This window comes from Pomacea canaliculata, linkage group LG2, assembly GCF_003073045.1.
Source record: "Pomacea canaliculata isolate SZHN2017 linkage group LG2, ASM307304v1, whole genome shotgun sequence".
Taxonomy (NCBI): Eukaryota; Metazoa; Mollusca; class Gastropoda; order Architaenioglossa; family Ampullariidae; genus Pomacea; species Pomacea canaliculata.
In genome coordinates this window covers 37894317-37919535 of record NC_037591.1, presented here as the reverse complement: position 1 = coordinate 37919535, position 25219 = coordinate 37894317, and the positions used below count along the sequence as shown (strand labels likewise).

General features: G+C 42.6%; 1 non-coding gene across 1 annotated transcript; it reads right to left on the bottom strand.

Annotated features, from left to right (window-relative positions):
• Positions 1-14753: 14753 nt before the first annotated feature.
• Positions 14754-14826, bottom strand: Trnar-ucu. Its single transcript has one exon. It is a non-coding gene; the product is annotated as a tRNA-Arg (tRNA).
• Positions 14827-25219: the final 10393 nt, after the last annotated feature.

Sequence of the window (25219 nt, the reverse complement as noted above, 5' to 3'; positions counted from 1 at the left end):
CCATGACTCAGAGACGAAGAATGTATTTTAACAATAATAATCTGGAACCATTTGGAGAGTGTAGCTGAAAGTTGCTAGACGCAAAAGGACTGGACTGTTCCTCGTAGCATCTTTGTGTTGTGTAGAAGGCGTTCTAGCTGCGAGGCTTTTCACTCTCTCACACTTACAGCCAGTATTCTGTAGGGAACACTGAAAATGCTCGATTTGCATTGTCCTAATTCCCGCAGACGTCAGTCTCCTAAGAGGTTCAGAGGGTCTACCTATTTGGTATCTGATTTGTCTTCGACAAAAAAAAAAAAAAAGTCATAAAAATGAGAAGCCTTTTACGGACGTCTGTGAGTCACCAAAAGAAAAAAAGAACGGTCTCTGTGTATAAAAGTACAGTCTGTTCAAGATGCCGTCTGTTTCCTTCTGCTTAACGCCTTAACCCAGTTTTGCAATGTCTGCAAAACACACTGTTGTTGTCTTTTTTTATAAACCAAAACACAGGTTAGTGAGGGTGTCGCTGTGCATATGTAAGCAAGCATATTAACCAACCAACCAGTACTCGTGCTGCGGAGCCCATTGCAACATTAGGGTCAAACTGCATTGGAAATGTTATCGAGATCGCATGATAGTCGCACAGAATGTTTGATTTAATTGCCACGATTTATATTGCCTCTTTGTTACAGTCTTTTTTCTGCAGGAGGTATGGCACCCACTAACCTAGTCCTCCCTCGGCTTGGAGGCATCCACAACCAAACTGGGTCTGGACATTAAAACTTTATTGCGCAGCGGGCACCCGGGAGTTGTGGCAAAGGGCTGACAAATACGCGAGTTTTACTGCGGATTACAAGGGTTGGCCAGAGCGGGCGCAAAACGTCAGCTTTGCAGAGGTGTTGATGCAATTAGCCCTCGTCTGTGATCGCTCGGTGCCCGCGGTTCAGCACGAGCTGGATGCAAAAGTAACTACCAGCGAGCTATGGGGATGCTTGCCCGATCGATTCCTTCTTCTCCCTCCCCTTACCCCATCACACCATCCTTAGTGGGACTTACCGAGAGTGGCCCTTGAGCACCCAGTTTGGTAGCGGGTGCGACAAGAGGTGAAGCTTCGGCCTCATCTGCGCACAAATCACTCAACAGGCATGCTCGCGTTCTCTCGCGACTCCCGACACGGCGATGCGTCAGACTTAGCTTGGGGGCTGCTGCTTTATTTACTTACAGGCTAAAGGAGTCGGAACAGCCATAAGTGCAAAGGGAGGTCTGGCCATTCAGTCATCCCTCCCCTTTCGTACCACACACTTCTCTTTGTCTATGTCTTTCTCTCTGTGTTGACAACAGTGCTAGCACTGAAGGAACAAGGGAAAAAAATCATGTAAACGAACGGAATGACACAAGAACACTTTCTAATTAGACTGCTTATGAGAAAACATGCTTTCGTGGCGTGGTGACAGGAAAGTTGAGGAAAACGTGTTTGAAGACGCTAAAACATAACTATGAGATAAATGGAGGGACGAATGAAAGTGGAAGTGAATGAAAAGAATGGCAGGACACTGTATGCTGTAAGCTCGGCATACACAGTGTTGCGGCGAACTTACAAACTTGCAGTCTTTATCCGCGAGTTTGTACTTTTGTTACGATTGTTGTTCTACCCAAACAGCGTTGTTATTCCACTTGTGTCACAATCACATACTGAAAGACTTCATTTTTAACTTTGCTCTACTTAAATGTATTTTTTAAAATCAGATTCATCCTTCAAAATAATTAAATGTCGGAGATGATGTAAAAACAGACTTTTTTCCAGTTTAAACATCTAAAAGATAAATTCTCACTCATGAAAGGTATTGCATGAAAAACACGCTTCTATTTCAAGACACCTCATAGACCACATCGTGACTTCCATCCCACCGCTTTATCAATCTCACACACGCACACACACGCACAGACACAGACTAGACATGGACTCTAGAGGTTTACATCAGCCTTTATATCCATCTGTGTCACCGGTCCTCCCAACTCGATAAGCCCCCCCCCCTCCTCTATTTTCCCTCGCCCCTTCTAACTGATAACCTATTTCTGTCCCCCAAACCTCTCCATCGCTTGTGACAAATCATCTTTTAGCACCATAATCTTCCCAGCCTCCCCCATTTCGACAGGATTGGGTTCGCAAAGACCAGCCAATGCAACTGCAGCCGAGATTACACGCCATCGCTATATCTTCGTCTAGACCAGGCATCAGGAGTTGTTACTCGGCCGGCTGGAAATGCATGGGGATCTTTGTGGGCTTCTGCCCATGAATGATTGTCATATGAACAGCTCCCAAGCATTTTCAATGTTTCTGGTGCCGCGTCCCGGACGGCCATGCTGGAATGGTGAAGTGTCATTTTGGAGACTTGAACAGCTTCATTGAACATTCCAAGCTTATGGTGCAGAGGCTAACCTGATGGCATATTCAAGTCTGTGGCTTATGGGAACATCTGCGTTCCCTGACCTGCCAGTTCAACGAGCTCTCTGAAACAAACGGCAAGGAAAATTTGGAAGAAAGTTCATTAGCTTAAAGACATCGCTTGACAAAGTGCGAGCAATTACTCAGGGAATTGTTTTAGAGAATGAAGTAAAAGGGGCGAGAGAGCCAACGGAGTGGGAGGATGGGGCAACACGCATTTCCTTTCTTCCACAAGTTGCTAGAACAACATGGCGTGCTGTTACGACCCCACAATGCACAGCACCGCCTTCCTCCTTTTCCCCTGTTATTCCATCAGTCCCTACCCCTGCACCCCTTCTGAATTGAATTTCGCGATAAAAGGTAAATATTTTGTTTGCCATGATTTGTGGGTGTCTGGAAACGTTTTACTTTAAGCCGTTAGGCAGTGAGGGAAATTTTGCAGAGAGAGAAAAAAGGAAGAATCATTTAATGGAGGAAAATGCCAGCAGAAAATGGAACACATTGAACTGTCTATGAAAGATCCAACTTGCGCGACCTACAGACTTTCCTGCAATTATGATGACTGGTTCCTATATCGTCTCATGAAGATGCGAAGTGTTATATATATTGTAATTTTGTGAGAGAGAGAGAGAGTTATGTGTTGCGTGCACGCTTGCATGCGTACACATCCAGAGCCATCACTTTGCTATAAAGAAAGATTGAGCAGAAACAGTAGTAAAACGGATGCTCGGTCTGTTGCACCATTAACACAATCTCTTAATGACAGAGAGCAGTGTTTACTGGGAAACATCGAGAGCCTCATCTGCCAGAAAACCTCAAAATCAAAAAGTAAAATAGCACGGCACTAACCGCTAACCCAGATTTCGGGATTGTTTTCCCCTAGCCTGCTAGTTCTCGCACATCGTTTTGTCCTCCTGTCTTCTTGTCTCTAACAATCCATTAGCCTCCCTCCTCCCAGTCTCACTTTTGTTTCCCTTTTTAGGTTTGCGGCAGCTCGGTAGGCCTTAAAGTTCCTTGAATGTTTTTATTTGGTCTTTTCCTGCTTTGTACCACAGTTTTGTATCTGACACTGTTTGCAATACCGCCGGTATCTTCAGTGTTGTTAGAATGTGGACTTGTGGGAGATGAGTCTCGCCAGGGCAGTGACAGCGACGGTTGGCCTAGGGTCTAGGCCGAGTACAACACTGGCTATCTCTCGTGCTTAATTCTCATCTGTGTTGCCCCTCATCACTTCCATTCGCTGTCGTGCCAGGCAGCGTCTACAGGAGTAATTGCTTTTTCTGGTGATCCTTTTCACGATAAATCGTTGCGGTTAGTAACTCCTTTTCCTTTTTATTAATTCTCATTTGTTGGTGCGTCGCTTTGCTCCTTTCTCCCCGCGCGTGTGTGTGTGCGCGTGCTTGCTTGCCTAAGGTATTAAGCCCAAAATTATCTTCGCATTAGTTTCAACGGTGTAGAAAAAGTGAGAGTAAAAGATGGGGACAGAATAACTCATGCTTCTTAAGCGTTTAGAAGCGGTTGTCGTTTAACTTTCCAGACAATCTTTGTAACAGAATCATAGATGACCGGAAATGTTTGCAGTTAGGCCAGGGAGGGTTTCTAGGTCTTCGTCTGGTCATCGCTTCACTGGATGCTTGTGCAAAGACAGCCAGAGGTTGCCGAATGAAGTATGTGGTGGCTTTGTCTTGGTGGCTCGTTGCCAGTCATGTTCAGAGGGGTGAGTGGTTGCTGCTGACTGCTTGGTTTAGAACGTTTGTATATAGGCTGTATAGTGTAAACGTATCGTGAATGGGGAGATGTCGAGTGTTAAAAAAAGGTGCCACATATCAGCGATTACATTGCGTCAGTAATTATTTGAACTTCGTCCTTGTCCTGTAATTAGAAATGACATAAGCATGAACCCGGGTTATATGTGCCATTAAAAGAATTCTTACAAGTGTAAAACGCTTACTCAAAATATATAATAGAAAAATAACACCTTTCACAGCTGTCCGTCACACATAGAGGCCTCTTTCGCTTGCATGCGCCAGCAGTCCCATAAATAGAGAAGGGGGTGAATGGGATGAAGGGAGACCACTGTGGGGAGAGAAGGCGGTTTAGAGACATGCTGTCTAACGCCTGTTGTAAACTGAGAATTCACCCGTCCTCCGAAATGGCCAACCACTCACATGCTGCCGCCCTCGTCATCATTCTCTATTTCTAGACTGCAGAAAGACGATAAGGCGAGTTTCTTATTCCCCACACACACATACACACAACGCGCAAAAGAACTGCATGTCCATCAGTTGCTGACTACACCAGTTACGGTCGCTAACCTGTCCTGGCGTGCAGAAGCAGAGGACGATATGGCCGTCAAGAAAATGCAAACGACGTTTGGTTTGTCGATATGGAGTAATTGAATCTCGCGAGGCACATTCACTGGATATTGGCGTTAGGGGTAGGGGAAAGGGCCCTCGTCTTGAGCTGAGAATTGGCAAATAAGCAAGAAATGGAAAACGAAGGGTTTCCTCAACGAGCCTATACGAAGCTCCTGTGTAGTAACCACGTTCATCATTTTTTTTTTTCATCCACCTAAACTCCCGATTCCTAGATTGTGAAGGTTAATTTCTCTCGTTATGTGTGTGTTTCTGCAAGCCAGTCATTGGTGCCAGAGGGATATTGGATGTACTCGATGAAACACGTTCATGTAACAAAGTATATGCACACGCGCTAACAAGGGAAAGTTATTAGATAAAGTATTTATAATTACCTAAAGGTAGTTTGATTACTTTGGTTGCTGAAGGAAAAAGCGTTCAGATGGAACGCGTTGGTTTGCTCTCTCTCTCTCTCTCTCTCCAGTATATATATATCAGAGCAAGAAGAACCAGCTTTGCCTAGGTGATGGGTGATGACCTTTTTGTTTTTGAGTATGAAAGTATATATATATAGCTGGTTGTTTTCCTTCTGATAACCCAACATTCTGAGTCGTGTCGGCAGGCTACCACACGTCCACCGGAGAAGTAATGTTGCACATTAGTTTTTCTGCTGAACTGTTCTTTCATTCTTGGTAGATAAAGACCAGACCTGACACATGCTGTCGCCATCAGTTTTCAATCTTGGTTTACACGGTGACTTGCAAGAGACTCTCAATGTCCGGAACGTTGTTGTGATTGTACTGTATGGAGGCCATGCTGCAGGTGAATGCACTGTCTGATGCGCCTGCAGTGTCTCACTTTGTTTATGCGAAAAGCCGTGACGACTAAATGGAATTTTGTTGTTCAAGAGCTTCGTCCTGTCAAGAACGTGGTCATTCGGATGTAAGCATCGTCAAACACTCATCGACTCATTGCTTTCCTTTACGGCAGTAAAAAAAAAGATCGCTGCTTCTGCCTCATCTATCTTTGGCTGTACCAGATGTATCGACATGTCGCCTGTAGGCATTGTTCATGGTTAGGAAGATGAATATCAGAGGTTGATTGCAAAGGAAGGGTGGAGGCGGATTGTGAGTCGTTTTGTCTCGTTTTTCACAGGAACTGTAACAAGCCAGTAAATCGCGCTACTTTGTCGTCATTGACAAAGACAATTTCTGTCCACAGCCAGCTTGTATTTGTCTGGAGGTGAAAGACATTCTGTTTTCAGCCCCACAGATCGAACATCTATTTTTATGGCCACAAATTTAGCGCATCCAGACACATACGTTTGTCGGAACTCTTGCCGACGAAAACTTTCGAAGAGCCGCACCTCTGCCACATTGACTTTTCAGGATTATAAGGTACAAGGCGAAGAAGGGTATTTGGTTTAAAGACGTTTATTTTTGCTGTTTGCTTGTTTGTTTCTTTCTTTCTTTGTTTATTAAGGGCGTATCGCTGTACCTGAACTGATGAACTTTCACAAGAACTTTGATGTAAAGTGGGAAGACAAGTCTCAGGTGGATGAGATGGTAGGAGCTAAAGACACTCAGTGGACTCAGCTAACGGAGTTGCTGAAGCCACAGTCAGTTATTTCGCCGGCGACTTGTTTTCACATCGACTTAAAGAGTGCGTGTCTGCCACGCGGGCACTTACCAGCAGACGGCAATGTTCATCCTTGTCCTCTCGGCATGTCGCACCACTTGCGATTCTGCAGCACAAGCTGGGAGGAGTGTGTCTAGCTGTTGTGGTAACCCAGTTACTGCAGGTCGCAACACTACTTGTCGATCTCTTTCTCCCACACTTCTATACTTTTCACATGTCGGGATTGCCAATGCCTTACTACCTTGGTATGAACAAGGTTTTACAAAACAAAAATTGGTATTGATTCCACCTTCTTGGGTCTATCCATTGACCTATAATTTAATCTGATCTTCTTGTTATTATTCTTTCTGTATTCCTAAACCTCTTCTGTATTGCAACCTTCCAGCCCCGTCCTTTCTTTGAGAGCAAAAAGTCGCGGCGCTCAGATGGCGATTGTCATCTTGATGAAGTTGTTATGGGGGTGTGGGCGAAAGACTTAATCGGGCAGTTTGTAAGCTCGGGCACCGTGAATAAAATCCAGGATTTTGTTGCAATGCATTTAGAAGTAACGGCGGTGGAGGGCTCGGATTAATCAAATGCTCTCCTGCTGGAGGAGGAGGTAGTGGTCGCCAAGCGTTGACGTCAGCCATTGTGCGTGTTCACGATTCATTGTCTGAAGAAGATTTATAGATTAATGGGCGACATTTTTGTTTTCAGGGAGTGAAAGTGAAGGGGGGTCACTGTTACTCGTCATTAATGGAACGACAGGAAAAACTTAAGAAAAATACCTCAAAACCTCTTGTAAAAGATGAGAGGGACAAGGTTTCACAGTGCAGGCCTGAAAGCACAAGATAATGTGTGTTAGTGATGCGCTTCTTCACATGTAAGAAGTCGTGTACATGCAGCCGGAAATATTTTCTTACTCCATCTCACAAACTAGAAAACCGAAATCTGTTATAGGACATTCCTTTTTTTTTTTTTTAATCTTGAAATTTATCAGATAAAGACATTCTGACAGGATGTCGATAGACTAAGAAAGTACTTTTATTATTGGACATATTATGTTTTGTAATGTTTATAGACGACTTCGAGATTTGGCATGTTCGCGCGTGGGGCGATTTTTTATTTCTAGTTTTGTGTCGGCTATGAGACTTCGGGGATGGGGGAGGTAAAGAAGAAACCTCACTTTCTTTGACTTGAGGCTTGAAAGGGAAAGAGCTGCCACAAGGGTGGGTTGGCTGGCGAAGACGATCGGGACACAATTTCACAGAAAACAAGATCCGAGACACAGCCTAGGGGCAGAGCTGAGAAGGAATTACAAGAAGGCATCGCGTTCAGACGCCAGTTGCAAGTCAAGCTCGCCATGGGAGAAGCATTAATGTGACGGCCACTGCTCGATGCCAGGCTTGTGTTTACTGCCATGTTGGTGGTGGTGGCTCTTTTTGTACATTCACCTCACGTTGCTTCTTCTTCTTGTTTCTTTTAACCCCGTCGCAAAATCTGTGTGTGGGTGGGTTGTTTGTTTGTTTTTTTTTTTTTTTATTGCGTTTCATGGTATAAACATACATGTAAATGCGACCTGCCGTTTTGTTCTCAAAGAAAATGAACACCCGTGGCATAATGGTTCATGTGTTGCAATATTCGCGATCCCTAGTTTGCGAATTTTCTTTGGACTCATTGTAGGTAGAGGTTAGTACGCTCGACTGTGGAGCAGAAAGGTTCCAGGTGCGATGCCTGCGAGGTTCTGTGGCTGAAACATTCCCTCTGTCACGAGCTTCCCAGCGAAAATACTCACTTTCTTTATCAGGAACGGTAAACTATGTGGAAGGAATGGGACCTGCCTTCCGCATGCAGTGTCCTAGACACGACAAATCACTCACATACACCCTGACCCTGCCACTACGGCTTCTGTGAGGATCTTTAACTTTTCCCTTACATGAGATCGAATTTGACAGAGAAGCATGGCGCGCGCACCACTCGTGCAGACATAAGAGTTGTCAGTTGCTAAAAGTGCAAGAAAATATGAAAGGATATTACAAAAGCAGAGCAATGCCTTGCTGTTTCTCTGGCTGTTTTTTCAAAAAGCGTCGCGTCTTAAGAAATGGCGGGCTGGAGGCACAGTCTTTTGACATACGCTATTTCTCCAATTGCTTTCCCTGGGCCATATTGAAATTTTTTATGTTCTGATTAGATTTCTGGAACCTGGTTGTCAACATTTACCACTCTCGGCACCTAATGGTGCCGAAGGCACTCTAATATTTCTCCGTTGTCCGAGTACAACGGCAGCGTCATTGGAATTCCGCGCGTTTGAGATGGCCGGGTTTACCACATGTCAGTCTGCAGTATGGTGGCTGTGCTAATTCGCCAATAACCTTGTAAGCTGCGTAGTTAATTCAAAGCATGTTTATATAATGTGTTAGTATTTGTGAGAAAATAGTGGAGGGCCTTGCTTACAAGAAGATCCCAGAGTGAGGGAGACACAGCAAGAACTATAATTAGTAGGAATATTGTTGTTGACGTTGTGCTGTTGATAAAGCTCTTGACCCTCCTGGGCTATGACAATAGCACCTTTGGTGTTTCCAGCGAGGGTGTCCACATTACAGTTCATCAGGTTCAGTCCGGCAAATTTTCCTCCAACTGTGGCCTTGAAGACTTCTGCGATTTTTGCATCTTGCACCTTCTCCAAATCAAAGTGAATTCGGGGTGTGTTTGACAGTCGCTTCGCTTGCAACTTAAGCTTCAGGTTCGTTAAGACAAGGTCATGGTCGCGACCTATGTCAGCGCCTGGATAGGCTCTTACCTTGGCCTTGCTGATGCTGGATTTGAAGCGTCTCGGCAGCAAGATGTAGTCAGTTTGATTATGGACCAATCCGTCTAGTGAGCGCCATGTTGCCGTCCTTAATTCTTGTTTTTCCAACCTTCCTCGCGTTAGCAAAGACCGCAAATAGTCGCTGGAACTGTCCATTCCTGAGTGATCACAAAGCATCTAAAATCCTACCAACCCATCAGGGATTACATTTTGAAGTACTACATTTTGATTAAAAATAAGAAAGACTATCTGCGCATGTGTGCCAAAAAACAAGCCGGACTGTCATATTTGACAGGTAGAACATGCATGCACTGTCATCATCTCCATGGACAGGTAAACTGTAATGGTCCACAGAGCTCAGTTATGATGCACGTTAGCAAAGCGGCGTAGTAAAGACTATGTTGTAGTATCGGGGTATTGAGGCACATGTTAGCAATCTACCTGTAAAATTGAGCTTCATTTGTAGCCAGTGTTGTGTTTCGGATGGTAGCAGTCTGCTCCCTTCACTACAGTTTTACAGCTGTTTGGGAGCTTCCACATAGGACTTGAAAGAGAACTAGGAAATGTATTATTTTGCGGAGAGGGATTTGCCACCCTTTGCTTGGGCTCAAAGTAAAGATGGATAAGCTCTACACATACATCCATAGCTTCATCCATAGGGGTTGACTTGCCTTTAACTCGCTTAAGGTAAGTTTATTCCAAGAAAGAAATAAGCATTGTGCCGGTCCCTTCCAGTTCAGACAGCTTGGGAAAGACAGTTGCTGTTTGCTCGAGTGTCTTTCATTGGGGAAGCGCAAGATTGGGAAAGTCTATCTCGGATAAGCTAGCTATAGAAAGCAACGAGAGTTTTCGAAACTTTACTGACTTTTCGAAATCGGATAAATTAAGCTGTGTTAATCTCTCCACGAAAGCAAATAGTTTATGAAAAAACAACGTGTAAACATTTAGTTTTTTAAGATGCCATTGAAATGTGAAAGGGTGGGGAGAGTATGTATTGTATTGAAGGTCTGTGTAATGTGATAATGCCATCTAAGGGCTTACCTGTCCGGACTGGGAGAGGTTGATGAATCGATCACTGGTGGGTTCCAGGATGTGGGAGATATCGTTTATATTTTGATACACACTTTGTGTCATTGGGATGTAAAAACAATCTATATGTTCGGTAAACACAAAGAGCTTATGAAAGATAAAATGAAAAGTAGAGATGACTATTAAAGAAGAATAACATGATTTATTGTTTCTTTGTTTAGATTATTCCATTCTTTATATTTCGAACTTTTTAATAGTAAAGAGAGATTGTTGTTGACTTGAAATCAGGATATCATCGAAATTTAAATGTCAGACAGGATACCATAAACTGGCTGTAGAGAAAGAGAGATTACATTGTGTAAAGACGATCTAGTGAAGAAAAGTGCAATAGAAGTTAAGAGGATTTGGAAACGTGGAAAGTCATGTCTTTAGTAAGCACGGAGGTGGTGGGTGTGTGAGGGTGGGTGGCTGGGAGTAAAAGGAATCCTTCGTGATGTTGTGAGACATGCATTATTTAAACACAGTACAAATGCTTAGTAATGGTGTGTGATCATAGAACCAAAAAAAACTGTATACCTCGTGAATTCTGCATTAGAAATGACCAAGATAGGAAGAAAAGAAAATCTCGCCAAGGGCTCTGGAACAGAACGGGCAGCGAGAAGACAGCAAATAGAAAAGAAGAGTCATAGGTTAACAGTCGTGCTACTGACTTTTTTTCGTCCACACAAACAAGGAAACGACCGCAGAGCTCAATGACGCGGCCAACAGTTGAAACCCTTTACTGTCAGACGGCTGGAGGAATAAGGAAGTCATCAAAGGCCTCACAGACAGAAGCTGAAGCATCTTGTAGTTTGTACATTTCTTTAGAATCGATCTACGAAATGGGTTCAGGAACATGAGACTTAAAAAAAGAAAACTAAGAGGGGAGGGGGTATTTTAAAACACGCCATCTTGACAGATACCGGAGAAAAGAGAGATAAGACAAGGCAGTCTGGGAATTTCCTACAAGAAACATAATTAGTGATGAGGGAAGCGTGAGAGTGTCTTGTTATCTGAGAGCATTGTGGGGAGAGGGAAACTATGTTAGGTCAGTTTGTAATACCAAAAAGAAAGAATGGCTACATAGTCGGATGTTGTCTCCTGTTCTCCGTCTCTTTTTTCCTCGCCCTTTCCCCCTGGTCTACGCAATTTCTTTTATCTTGTACACGTCTCTGCGAAATTGAATCTCAGATTTCACCAAGGACTTTTTCACCTACACGGCATTTCTTTTTTTATTTAATTGAACAGAAAAACAAGGAAAGTTAAATTAGTTTTTCAGTCCTTGTGTAGGCAAAAAAACTAGACGAGTTGGTTGGTGAAGCGGGAAGTGACTGGCAAACATTTGCACAGCTGGCATTGACAAGGCTGCCTCTGCACGTGCCCGACAAGAACTGCTGAGTAAGGTTAATGAGTTTCATTTCGTCAGATAACCAGCGCATGTGCAGTTCACTCTCACTGGTGGTCAAACCGGAAGCTTGGGGCGCGGCTGTTAGTCACTCAGAATTGTCTTTACTGAGACATACGAACATAAGAAGACTATCAGTGTGGTAAATATCACTGTTTTGCTATTAATTGTTACAACGATAAATTTATAAAAAGGCAAAATAAAGGTGAATTTCAGCGTGATCTGTTTGACAAATCACCTATATGTGTGTGTATTTATATAAATAAAGAATTATTTTAATCTAAAAAAAATACACCCAATGCTTATTAGTACATTTTTAGCACCAGCCTTTCTCACTTGCACACATACATGAGGAGGACGGAGCATAATTTTCCTAGTATTAAGACGAGTTTATTCTTATATAAGTGTATAAAATATGAAGACAAAAAAATCATCTCCACACATGTCCTCATTCAGAAAAGGTGTCGCTAGTAGCAGCCGACAGGTGTTTTTTCCGCCAGTGCAAAGTCAAAGGTGAGAGAGTCAGACAGACAGATCGTGCTAGACTTTCAGGCTTTAAAGGGCAACACGAACAATCGGCGAAAAATCGCCTGAAATAGAACTCAAAGTATCACAAAAACATATTCCGGTGGCATTTGAAGTAGCAAGACAAGTATTACACTAATGTTTTTCTAATCACACCTAGATTTGTCTAAAAGAAAACAGACCAGGACACAATGCGCAGTTGCTGAATGTTCTCTTCTACACTCAGATGAAGTTCCGAAAGATATTAGTTACAAATGCCAGTGGATTAACTTTGTATAATTATAATTATGCAGATGTCTGCTTTGTTCAAACGCCGTACAACGTCGTCCCTACACCGTACTCAAGAATTTGCTGAAAACATTTCAAAAGCGATTGTTATCCAGTCACTTTCATTCTAAGGCAAGTCTTGAACTAAACAAAACATCATTGCTGTGTACCCAACGTAGACCTTCTTGCAGTGACAGAACCTCCTATGTGTGTGTCTGGAAATACTAAACGCATGTTCAGGGTCTAAACAAATTTGCTAGTGGACAATCAGACATTGCGGCGCAGACTGTCTTATGGTGGTAGAACCCTCCAGTCTGCGCTTAAATGCACTAAACAAATAGCCATGGCGCATTACAAACCTCACAAGAGATGTTTTTGGTTGCATTATCTACAAAATAGTGAATAGAAAATGCTGGATGCATTTATGCTTGCATGAAAAGGGGAGAGGGGGAGGAGAGATTGAGACAGAAAGTGATGTAAGGATAAAAACAGAGATATGTCAATCTGCAGTACATCTGCCGACTGGGGATTATTGTCGGGACCGGCATCTCAATATTTTCGTCAGATGCCGCATAACATGGAGGACGAAAAAAAAAAAAAAGGTAACGGTTGTCAGTCGCACAGTTGTCAACCCTGGAGACCTGCCCTCTCCCTGGGGTTACAGAGGATATGTCTCCTTGCGGGAGCTGGCTTGTACATTTTATTTTATCAGAATGCAGCATTTGAAGATCTATTCATCTGTGCTCCTTCCTGGTCTGAAACCAGCTGTTCTTCTGCTGATATTTCCCCCAGCGGTGATGTTAATACGATTCTGGATTACTTTTAACATCGCTTTTCCTGTGACCCTTTGCCAGTATTAGACATGGTTCTAAAGTTTGGGCACTGTTTACTGTTAGGAGTGTGACTAACGACTGTGTCCCTTTTTTCTTGCAAATCAGGTGCGGCACATTCTCTAGGCATCGCTCTCTGTTTTGCTTCTAAGTCACTTGCAGAGGTTATAAGGCTCCCGTGTAATTTCTCTTGTTAAACACAACACCATACACAACCTTGAGTGTTTTGCATATGAGCAGACACAAAATGAATGAGGTTTAATTATGAGATTCTAAAAAGTTTTATTTTGCCTTGAGAATCCCTTTAAGGCTCACCTGGGGCCTGAGACTAAACAAACTCCTGCCCATCCAACACAAAGGAAAGGGCTGATCTTTGGCGTCAGACGCTTTGTCGTAGACAAGGTAAACCACTCCTTGTTCACCCTCCTGGTCATGGAGACCTTTACCTATTTACTTATTTATAAATGTTTTATGTGTATGCGTGAATGTTCACCGTGCAAAAATGACCGAGCGACTTCATATTGGTGTTCAACGTGTTGTGAACCTTGTCACTCGTGAGGAAGGCACGAGACGGGCGGCGATAAATTCCATTCTGGCGCAGCTGTTGTTGTGCTTTTTGTTATTTCATTTCCTCGGCGCTTTAGCGACAGTTTTTATTTTTAAGACACGAGTGTCTGTCCACGTACCTGCATTATCCTGCAGTTGATGACATGCCTCGGAGGTGGCAGACCTAGCCTCGTTCCGTTGACAGGGCCTGACTGTGGTCTTACAGAGGTCTTCTTGCATTCTGGCAGCTTCCTTTTTAGTGCCTCGACATTTGTTGACGTCACAGCGCCTCTACTCCTCCTCCTCATCATCACCACCACCACCACCTCCACCAAAAACAAAAAAAAAAAGGCTGTGCTGTGTCTTAAGGTGCCGTGGGTGATCGAAGTTGCAGGGATGGCGCCTTCGGGCGCGGCAACGTCCGTCTCAGAACGATTAAATCCTTACGCTTAGCAGATTTGGGGATAAGATCCTTCCAGATTGTGTTGCTGGCAGTAGTGCGGTCCGGTGGCGCAACAGTTATAACGCCTGTCGCCAGTCCAGTGAATATAGGCTTCCCAGGGTTCAAATCTCGTCTCGGGTACGCTGTTTTTAGCTGTTTTTGTTTGTTTGTTTTTTCTCTCTGCATGTGTCATCTGTTGACAATTAATTAAGTATGCTTTCCCGTTATGCAGCCTTAGTTGCTGGCTCTGTGTAATAGACCAATCCCTCCCCATTCCGCGTCTGGCAGGGAAATCCATAATTTTTGCATTGAGAGCTGACGTGTGAATGTGTAATACTGATACTGTTTAAAAAAAGAAAAAGGGGACCGCACAGGAACATTGAACGTAAGTGTTCGCTGAAAACAATGTGCCATTTTCTTCCGCGATCAAATTGCTGAACATGGTGGCCATTCAAAACTAATATTCATCCCCGGCGGGATTCGAACCCGCGACTTCTGGATTAGAAGTCCAGCGCGCTATCCACTGCGCTACGGGGACAGGTATAGGATAGGCATTTTTAGTACTCTAAATTAAAAGATGGTTAGTGTGAGAGTCAGGGTCTACTTCATAATGATGGAGGATGTGTTTTTATTTGAGATAAGATACGACTTTATTTATCCCACGGAGCAGTTATATCAGTTTGCAGAATTTTTATCTATTGTAATCTCACCTTTCCCAGTTTCGTTTGAAGAATCAGTTCACAAAGAATTTTTATTATTATTACATAAACATAATTATGCCTTCAAGGGACGGGGCTGGAGGAGATATGGGCACAGAGGAGGGGGAGATAGACTTTTTACTTGCAAGCATCCAACGCTGGTTATAACTTTTCTTATGAACATCGCGTTATTTCCAAGCTTGCGATCGAAGTATCATCAACTTGCATTTAGCGGGGCACGAGGAGGGTCTGGTGCAGGATGTGGCGCGGAAATGGCTGGAGGCTGATGCACATGTCGCTGTATATATCAACATATTCCCGGTAGAGTGCGATCGCAAAAGACATCTCCTCCCCTCCACACACACATACACCCTGTAGAAAGATAAGTTTTGTGTCCAGACAAGATGACCTGGAGGGAAATGCTTTAGACTGCGTGCGTGTGCGTTGAGTGTGAAGCTTTCGTGATTTGCCCCTCGCCATCATCCCCACCTCCCTATCCATTTTGCGCTGTTTCGCTCATACAAAATTGGGCACCGCCCCTGAGGGTCAAATTCATCAGAAAGAAGCAAAATAAAAGGGCAAGCCAAAAGCGAGTCATTCCCCTTGATGTAGGGATGAATGTATTTTCGCAGTCACGCACTTCTTTCGACGGCAGACGAAGACCGATTTTGTAAAAAGTGGACGATTATGAATAATTTTTTCCCTCGATCTTGTTTCTTGATCAGACTGAACTTATTCGCTCGACAGCGCACGTGGTGGTCATCTTTAGAAAGACACCCTGTCTCTGTCCTAACATCCATTGACCTTTCAAACATCGCATTTTTCAGTTGGCACTATCTAAATACATTTTTTACTTCTTAGCTACGTTGTTGTAACAGCACACTAATCAGAGTATAAATTGTTATATAATTCAATAATTGAATTATTATTACGTATATTCCCTTGTGGAGGTGAGCTCGTTGCCCTCTGTGTGTGTGATACATATACGTACACCCATCTCACCGTATACTATGAATCAATTATCAAGTATATTATAAGTAGTATTTTTTCTTTATTTCTTGTCAGAGTGAGTCTGAGTGAGACGGAGCACACGTAAAACTAGCAGCTGTTTATTATTAGCATCAGCTTTAAACAATTCAGCAGTCTGTTACCGTGCTTGCAAATTTGTAGAAAAACCATTAGTTATGGAGTTGGCAAGACAGAGATAATTTGATTTTGAAGCTTATGCCAGAGGTTTAATTTCTGAAGTGGAGTGGGGAATGGCTTCATGTTTCAAAACAATGACACTACGAAATCAAATCCCAGACTGCCATGGACGGAAATAGCATAGCAGTGTACACCGTTTCCTTTGACCTATTTGTGTCGGTCATTCCACTGCCAGCCATCTTTTAGGCAAATACAATCTTCGTGGAATCTGTCAGGCTGACTGAGTAGCTTCGTCAGGAAGCCAAAAATCAAAGCCTTCAGGCTTTTCCAAACTTCATTCTTCTTTTGTAAACGATACTACCATTATTTTTAAAATGCTATTTATTTATTATCTGTGGCGGCTCGGAATTGATGAACATAGTTTTCAGGAGCATGTCTTTGTGCTGTAAGTATTGGTTTATATTTGTTGTAGCTTTCCGTAGGATCTGACAGTTTCGAAGACTTCCCAAGAGCCAGACTGTAGGCGGACGGGCTCTGAACGATTGGATCCCCAAGGTTCTTTAGAGGATGGAAGCCCTTCCTTTGTTATAACCTCTTAGTCAGACTTGAAGTGTGCATGCAGTCTGTCGCTGGCTTTTACCAGAATTCTGGATATATTGGTACGCTTGTCACCATGGAAAGCAGACACTGCTGATGTGTTTGGAAGACATTTTGCAATTTAGTGTCTGGAACTGATGTAAGGAAGTTAGCGATTAGATTCTCTCTTATTTCTCTCTCTCTGTGTGTATATATGAGTGGGAGGGAGAATTTCTATGCATCTGTCGATGTACGTTTTGTGTTCCAACTTTGTTACCACGACTCATTTATGAGGAGGAGGACCTATAAAAGGACACAGGTAGATTGGTAAGATGTTGACTGACAGTGTAGTACGTTAGGGACGCCATTTTCCCTATCATTGCCATTAATTGTCAATTTTGTACTAATTTGTTGCGCCGTTGTCAGAGGCCAGTTGCCGAGCTCAGAATGTGCAGGCACTATGATAACATCGCAGGATGCTGTCATCTCATGGGTCTGTCTTTACAGTTTCTATTGATTTGACTTTAAAGAGCAGTGAGTGTCACTCGGCGTCTAGGTTCGTGTTGCTGGCGGACTAGCGAGTTCTGCCATATTTTCTCTCTGGAAACCTTGATGTGTGCACAGTGCACAGACTGCAGGTACCCACCGTTTATTTGCGCTTGCCAGATGCATTTACCTGCGAAGAATCTGTGTGCAGACGATTTATCTAGACAAGTATTTGTATATGCGTACAGACGATCCATCTAGATATGTGTTCTGATGTCTGCAGAAGTTACCGCTAGACGAGTGTTTTGATAAGCTTTTCTGCCATTTGCATCAGAGTGTAAAGGATACTAAACCAATTAAAAGAAAGTTTTGTGACAGTTTCCTTTTAAAAAGGGTGATTAAGTGCAAGAGAGGCGTAAGTGCTATATTTATTTTTATTGTTAGAATTCCAATAAAGTATAGGTTTACTGAATTCCGCCACATGCCCATTGTTTTTGTCGTAACAGCATGCCATTGGCCTGGTGCATTCCAATAACCAAAATTCCCGAGAAATAAAAAGATATACAGATGAGAAGGATAGAATCGAATAGCAATCAAAACAATTTAGCATGCGCACTCACAAAGATAAACATTTCAACTGGCCTCAGTTTTAGATATTTGTGGGTATTTTTAACATTTTTCTATCAGCGATGAGAGATGGAAACTTGTACCTGGTTTACTTATGCTTCGTGTTGTTTACATCTGAAAGTTTTGTCTGACCGTTTGTTGCCGCTCTTAATTTATAAACATCAGAATAGTGGGCGGAATCTAGGGATTGAAAAAAAATTGTAGAGGACTTATGAATTCGACCACTTCATTCATTTGACGGGAACTTCCCTTTACTTAAAGGTTTGCCAACGTGCAATCTTTTTAAAGTGATTGGATTGAACATGATATAAATACTATTTCTTAAAATGTAAGCGAATAACGCCTTTCGGTTCTCGAGATAGAAGCCAACAAACTTCATTGTGCACTAACTGCACTGAAAGAGGTCAAACCTGTGGCGCCGCAAATGTCCACTGGAATGCCCAATTAACATGATTCCAGCTTAGCCATTGATTGTACCCGTCACATTCCTGATATCTGTAATTTTAACTCCCTTCTGTACATTGTCAAACTGTTTATCAAAGTGGTAGGATTGTGTTTGCAGGCATTCACCTTAGAATCCTTCCCCAGTGGCTGAAATAATACAGATTAGGATGTGTGTAAATATGGAGGAGTGGAGGGTGGAAATGGGCAAGGAAGGGATTTGAGGAGGCGTGGGGAGAGGGTCGCTGTTCCGTGACGTCGCAGGTGTTGTTTACAGCTATTCCCTCTTTTCTTGTTGTATGCTGGTTTCGCAATCTCTCTGTCCATGATAGGAACAGTCTGAATAATATTGTCCACATCTGTTTTAAGATAATCGAACAGAGGATTTAGCTTCTTTCTGTGATCAACAAACAGGAAAGCCATGCATGTTGTTCTATACCTGAACATGTACTAACGACAGGATTTGTATTACTAAGCTCAGGTAATCGTTATTCCATGCCAACATGCAAAAGTAACAGACACCTGATATCGTTTGTGTCATCTGCGGTCCAGCTGCTCAACCTCAGATGAAGTGTCAGTGATATGTGTGTGTGTGATGATGTAGATGAGCACGTGATTATTCTTGATGCAAGTTTGTTGTTTGTTTTATAGTATTTATATAATTTGCCTTCCTTTCACTTTTATTTTTAACTTAACTGTAACTAGAGCACCTTCCCATGTTTAAATTGCTCACTGGGACAAATAAGTTGATCACTGTCATTGTCATTGTCATTACTTTGTGTTCGGTTATAGTTCTGTACAAGTTAAGGTACCCCCTGCTTCCAAAGGTTTCATTTATTTTAGCTGTTTTAAATTTATTACTTGATTATTCTAGGCTATCGGTCTTATTGATTCATTTATGGCAAAGTTTATCGCCTTTTGTTTGTGATTTTATTGCTTTTCAGGGGGATTCTATCAAGTTTGCACTCTTTGCCATTTATATGAATCTTGAGTTGCGGTGGCTTGCCATTATTATTATTATTACTATTAATGACGTCATAGTCTTTGGGTGGATTGAGGCAGCTGTTGATGTTTAATGTCTGACCATATTATTTTGTCTGAGACCCGTTTAAGTTCTTTTTCTTGCCCTAAAAATTATCATTTTACGATATATGTGGGTATCCTGACACTTGTAAAGATGTTATATCCACGGCAAATTATTCGTCAAATACGAGATACTTCACGCCTTTCGTTTGTTTGGATAGTTTAACGCGAAAAGAGTGAAAATCGTGACGTCCGCTCGCAAAGTAGTCACGAATACGTTAGTGACTGTGAGTCCTAGTCTGTTATCTCTTTAGTAATCATTTCTCGTTACTCTTTCGTGTGTGTGTTTTTATTTTCAGGTTAATTGTCTACATGATTTCTTAGTAGCGAACCGTTTGTTCTTATAATTCGCGATAGACCACATACAAAAATGCATTTTCAAATGGATTGCTTGCGCACAGACGACACTGAACAGTCCTTGATGGTTAAAAATCAGTTCACTGATAACACCTTTTTTTTCTTTTTTTTTTTTTTTTTTTTTTTTTTGCCATTTCTCACAGGCGACATTTTGTAGCTGCAATAGAGGTCCAAATTTAGACCACATCAGACTTCCTTTCACGCTGCCATCCACAAGGAGTGTAATTGATCAAACACCGTAATGGAAATAAAACGAGATGTGATATGGACCACACAGCGAGCTGTCGGGGGGAGGAAACAAGGGAGGGAGTGGGTAGGGAGAGAGTTCAAAAAGTGTGTTCGTGACCTCTTCACTAATTGTGTCTTTTAAACAAAACAAAAAAAAAAATCGACCACGTTTAAGCATTTAGCATTTAAGAGATTTAATTAAAGCACAACTTTGAGTAAATATAATTTATTGGTTGCGAAGCATATATTTACTGCTCTGTGAGGTGTCTAATGTGTGGAATGAGCAATCTTTGGTGTTTACCTGTTGAAGACCCCTTGTACCGTGTTATTTCTGTCATCTTACTGAATAGACAAGCGCGAATATATGGTAATGCTCTTGAAACAGGCATGTTTTTAGTTTTTGTACGACGCTTCCGTCAACAAAACTGAAAAAAAAATCTAACTACTGAGGAAACATAATTACAGTCGTCTTCATTATTTTTCATGCGAAAAAGAACAGAAGTAAATTGACATAAAGAAATTTTGGAGTCAAAAAATATATTCTCGCTCTGTAATACCAAGATATTTCCAATTCAAGACATTAGAAAGTGCCTCGTTATGAAAGGGACCTGATCTTTTCATTTGTCTGGGTGTGACTGGGGTACTGTGGTCTCTGTAGTCTTTGTAGGACTGTAAACAGGACGCTGAAGGAGTGCAGGGAAGGGGGAACCCATTAAGGAGAACAACGTGTTCGAACTCTACGTGACCACTCCAGTCTGTTGTCAAGAATTCAGTAACGAATCATTAATCCTTCTGTTTCCTTTTGGCATTCAGAGTGAAGGTCCCCTACTGACTGAAAGAGAGCTGCACCTCCGCCCCTCCTCTCATCTTCATACGGGGAAGAGAATTTTTACACTAAGCCACTATCCAGATTAGTCGCGGCCATAATTAGCATGCGCACTGAACCTGTCTCAGTTCGCCAGCTCACCAAATCAGCCGTACTTTGCGTGGGGACCATTTTTTCAGCATCTGGAAAAATGAGTTCTTCTGGTAGTGGGAAGGGGAGGTAATTCATAGGCCGCGAAAGCATCATTATGAAGGCTGCCATACTAAGTGCAGATGACTTTGTAATAGAGATCTACTGTGACGTTTCGCACAGCTGAACTGGAAGATTGCACCTCGCTAGAGAGGCAGTTAGAACCCCCAACTAGTTCTCAACATGTAACAGTGAAGCTGGATGGCAGTGTCCTGCTTTGCCGTGTGCTTGGACACGATGGTCGCACTGCCTCGTCATGGATGCACACTGCAGCGGCACTGGTTCCCTGACGATCCGAGGACCAAGTAACTCCTGAATGTGTCTTGCATGAAGCGAGACAAATTTGGGGGAGAAGAGATCGCTCCTTTTATCCTTCTCTGGCCCCATTGTCTGAAGTACCATACTCTTATTGTTTCGCACAGTGACCACCTTCGAAGCTTGAAATAAGAAACAAGACTTGTAATAAGATTGGCCTTAGGACCCACCTCTTTCGTCATTTCCACCAACACCAGGGGGTCTCAGGATTTTCTCACCGCCTTACACTTCCTCTTCTTCCTCCCCTTTTTTATTTTGTACTGTACTTTTTTTTTCTGGTTTTTTGGTGTGCTCCTCACTTGTTCAACAGCGTTAATCTCACTGCCAAGCGGGGATATGGCCTATATATATGTGTGCTTTCATCGTCCTCTTCATCCACGCAGTACTGAACAGTATGAACGGACTCAGAGAACAAATTATATATGGAAATAATAATGGATTATAAAATAAACAACGCTGATTAACTTAACGCTGGTCGTAAACATCGTTGATATGTTCACTGACGCTGCCTGCTGTGTTCCGTGGAACGAGCCGTGTTTGGACAGGACATACAAGGAAACTGAGGGCTTGACTGGTAAATGATTACAGTGGAACCTCGGTTAGCGAACGCCTCGGATAGCGAATTTTTCGGTTAACGAACAAAAATTTCGCTAAAAATTTGTCTCGGATAGCGAACAAAATTTCGGATAACGAACAAAAATTTCGTTAAAAATGTGTCTCCGATAGCGAACAAAATTTCGGATAACGAACAGCCACGTGACCCACACGTGACCGACCAGCATGTCATCATTCGCGCTCGAGACACAGCTACGATCAGTCGTTCCTTACCTGTGCGCATTATCTTATTTAGAGATTTTTGTGCTTTATTTTAATAAGATAATCCTCAATCATGGCTCCAAAGAAGATTAAGAGCAATAGTAGTGAGGTAATGACAAGGAAGCGACCAACAATTGAATTTAAAAAGGAAATGATTTCAAAGTATGAAGGAGGAATGCGTCTGTCGGATATTGCCGCCAAATACAGAATGTCAAGGTCGACAATCTCGACGATTTTAAAGCGAAAGGAGCAGCTTAAAGAAGCTAATGTTTCGAAAGGAGTGAGTACTTTAACAAAGCAAAGGCCTAAAATAATGGAAGAAGTAGAAAAGTTGTTGCTTGTGTATATAAACGAGAAGCAGTTAGAAGGTGTTAGCAACAGTGAGTCGTTCATTTGTGAGAAGGCGCTGACAACCTACGAAGATTTGCAGAAGAAAACCCCAGGAACAAGTGCTGCGAGGAATTTTGTTTTCAAAGCCAGTCGAGGCTGGTTTGAGAAATTTAGGCACAGAACAGGCATCCACTGCGTCACAAGGCACGGGGAGGCAGCGAGTTCTGACAAGGCAGGGGCCGAGAAGTTCGTACAAGAATTCAGACAAATCATAGAAGAAGGAGGTTACATACCGCAACAGGTTTTTAACGCGGATGAGACAGGACTGTTTTGGAAGAAGCTGCCGAATAAAACGTACATTACGAAGGAGGAGAAAGCACTGCCAGGGCACAAGCCTATGAAAAATAGGCTAACTCTTCTATTGTGCAGTAACGCCAGTGGGATTTGAAGCTGAAGCCGCTGTTAGTCTACCATTCAGACAATCCAAGAGTATTTAAGAAAATAAAACAGAAATTGCCTGTTATGTGGAGGTCTAATTCTAAGGCCTGGGTGACCCGCCAATTTTTTGTTGAGTGGGTGACCAAAGTTTTTGCCCCGACTGTGAAAGAATACCTACAGAAGAACAACCTACCCCTCAAATGCCTTCTCCTGCTGGATAATGCTCCAGCACACCCTCCAAATCTCAACGAGTATTTAGAAGGCGAGTTCGATTTTGTTCATGTGCGCTATCTGCCACCATATGGATCAACAGGTCATTTCAAACTTCAAAAAACTGTACACGAAAGCCTTATTCAGAAAGTGCTTCGATGTAACGAATGATACCAACTTAACTCTCAAGGACTTCTGGAAGAATCATTTCCACGTTTTGAATTGTGTTCATCTTATTGATAGCGCTTGGAACCAAGTGACCTACCGTACGATGAATTCAGGATGGAGGAAACTCTGGCCTGACTGTGTGCCAGAGCGAGATTTTGAAGGATTCGAACAAGACATTGTTGATGACATTGTTTCCCTGGGCCAAAGCATGGGGTTGGAAGTGGATAATGACGATGTTGAAGAGCTTGTGGAGGAGCACGATAACGAACTCACTACTGAAGAGTTGCAGCACCTTCAGGCTGAGCAAGAAAAGAATTTAGCTGAGCTTCGGAGGGGGAGGAGGAAGGGAAGGAGGAATTCCCAAGTTCAATGATTAAAGAAATGTGTGCGAAGTGGAGGGAATTGCAAATGTTTGTAGAAAAGTCTTTTCCTAACAGTGCGATAGGCAATAGGAACCTAAACATGTTCGATGATAATGTGATGTCGTATTACCGAAGAGTTTTACAAGAGAGGCAGAAGCAACAGACATTGGACAAGTTTTTTCCTTCAACCTCAAAGCGACAAAAAAGGGAAGTCACCCCCGATTTTACAATGTCACATGTGCTAATGGAGGGGGAATTCAGGCAGTAATTCCACCCCTTCCTCCCCACACCTCCATCCACCCACGCCGTCTAAACGGCAAGTTTTCTAATGTTTAAATGCTTTCGTTAATGTTTATATGTTTATTTAACTTCATTTATTTTGTATCATAACTGTTCTTATTAAACAAATACCTATATATATACAGCCTGTACAGCGAGTGGGAAAAATTGTTTCGGATAACGAACATTTCGGATAACGAACAACTTTCCAGAACGGATTAAGTTCGTTAACCGAGGTTCCACTGTACTAGCATACAAGTAATCGGCTTCAGTATGCACAAGATGGCGACTGACGTGGGGCTAAGCACACACACTGCTTCCAGAAAGTCTGTAGTTCCATCCAAGACGCTTGTGTTTCCTACCACGGTGTTTTTCTTGATTGAAGAGTAAGATTTCGAAGCATCTTTCAAGCAAAGGGTTTGCGTGTGGTTGTTGTTGTTGTTGTAGTTAGTGGTGGTGGCGGCGGCTAGCCTACAAAAGTTCTTTCATGCCGTCCTGTAACAAGCACTTTGTGTGTCTCTGGCACTGTCTACTTTTCGTATTTGTCCACGATGCATGAAATGCTTCTTTGTACCAGGAAGTAATCGGGTGGCTGTTATTAAAGATGTCTTCACATCATTACGACAGAGTGTGGCAGCAGATCCTCTGATGGCTTCTCGTCTCCTTCCACCAAAAGACATCAATGATATAGAAGTAATAGGTTTAAGAGACAGTTGGCTCTGTCGACCTTCTTTTGTGCATCGCTGAAAATAGCTCGAAAACGGAACATGAGACGAAAACTATTGATGGAAAAAAACTCACACGCATTTGCTCATTCGTAGCGTAGAGGCTGAATGCTGCTGGGATTTTTTTTTCTTTGTAATTAATTTGAGGCTTTTCTTGTTGATCAGATGCACGGTGCATTGAGATAAAGACATCTGGGACAAGAGAGTTTCCAGTTATACTTCTCGGCGCTGGTCTTCCGATGCTCATTGTCTCTATTGCTATTTGTGTCGCAAGAAATACGGCTTCTTCCAGATGATGGTGATGCCACCTTGTAATAGATCGAGGGGCGAGCCGACTTGGAGGCGCCATGGCAGAGTTTACTTTCCTCTCTGACAGTCGAGGTTGCTTGAGGATTGCTGGGCCACTGGTAGAAATTGTGATACAAAGTGAACAGTGTACCAAGTCGTAACTTTTTTATATAAATGTATGAGGAGGGGAAAAGAAATCCATAAACCCTGACATTTAGATCTTTAGCACTCAGTAGTATAAAAATTCTCTTTGTCTTTTTCTTAGTCGTTCATTCTCTTTTCTGGGAATTTCCTTTTCATGTGTCGCGTATAAAGTCAGCAATTAACAGAGTGAGTTGATGAA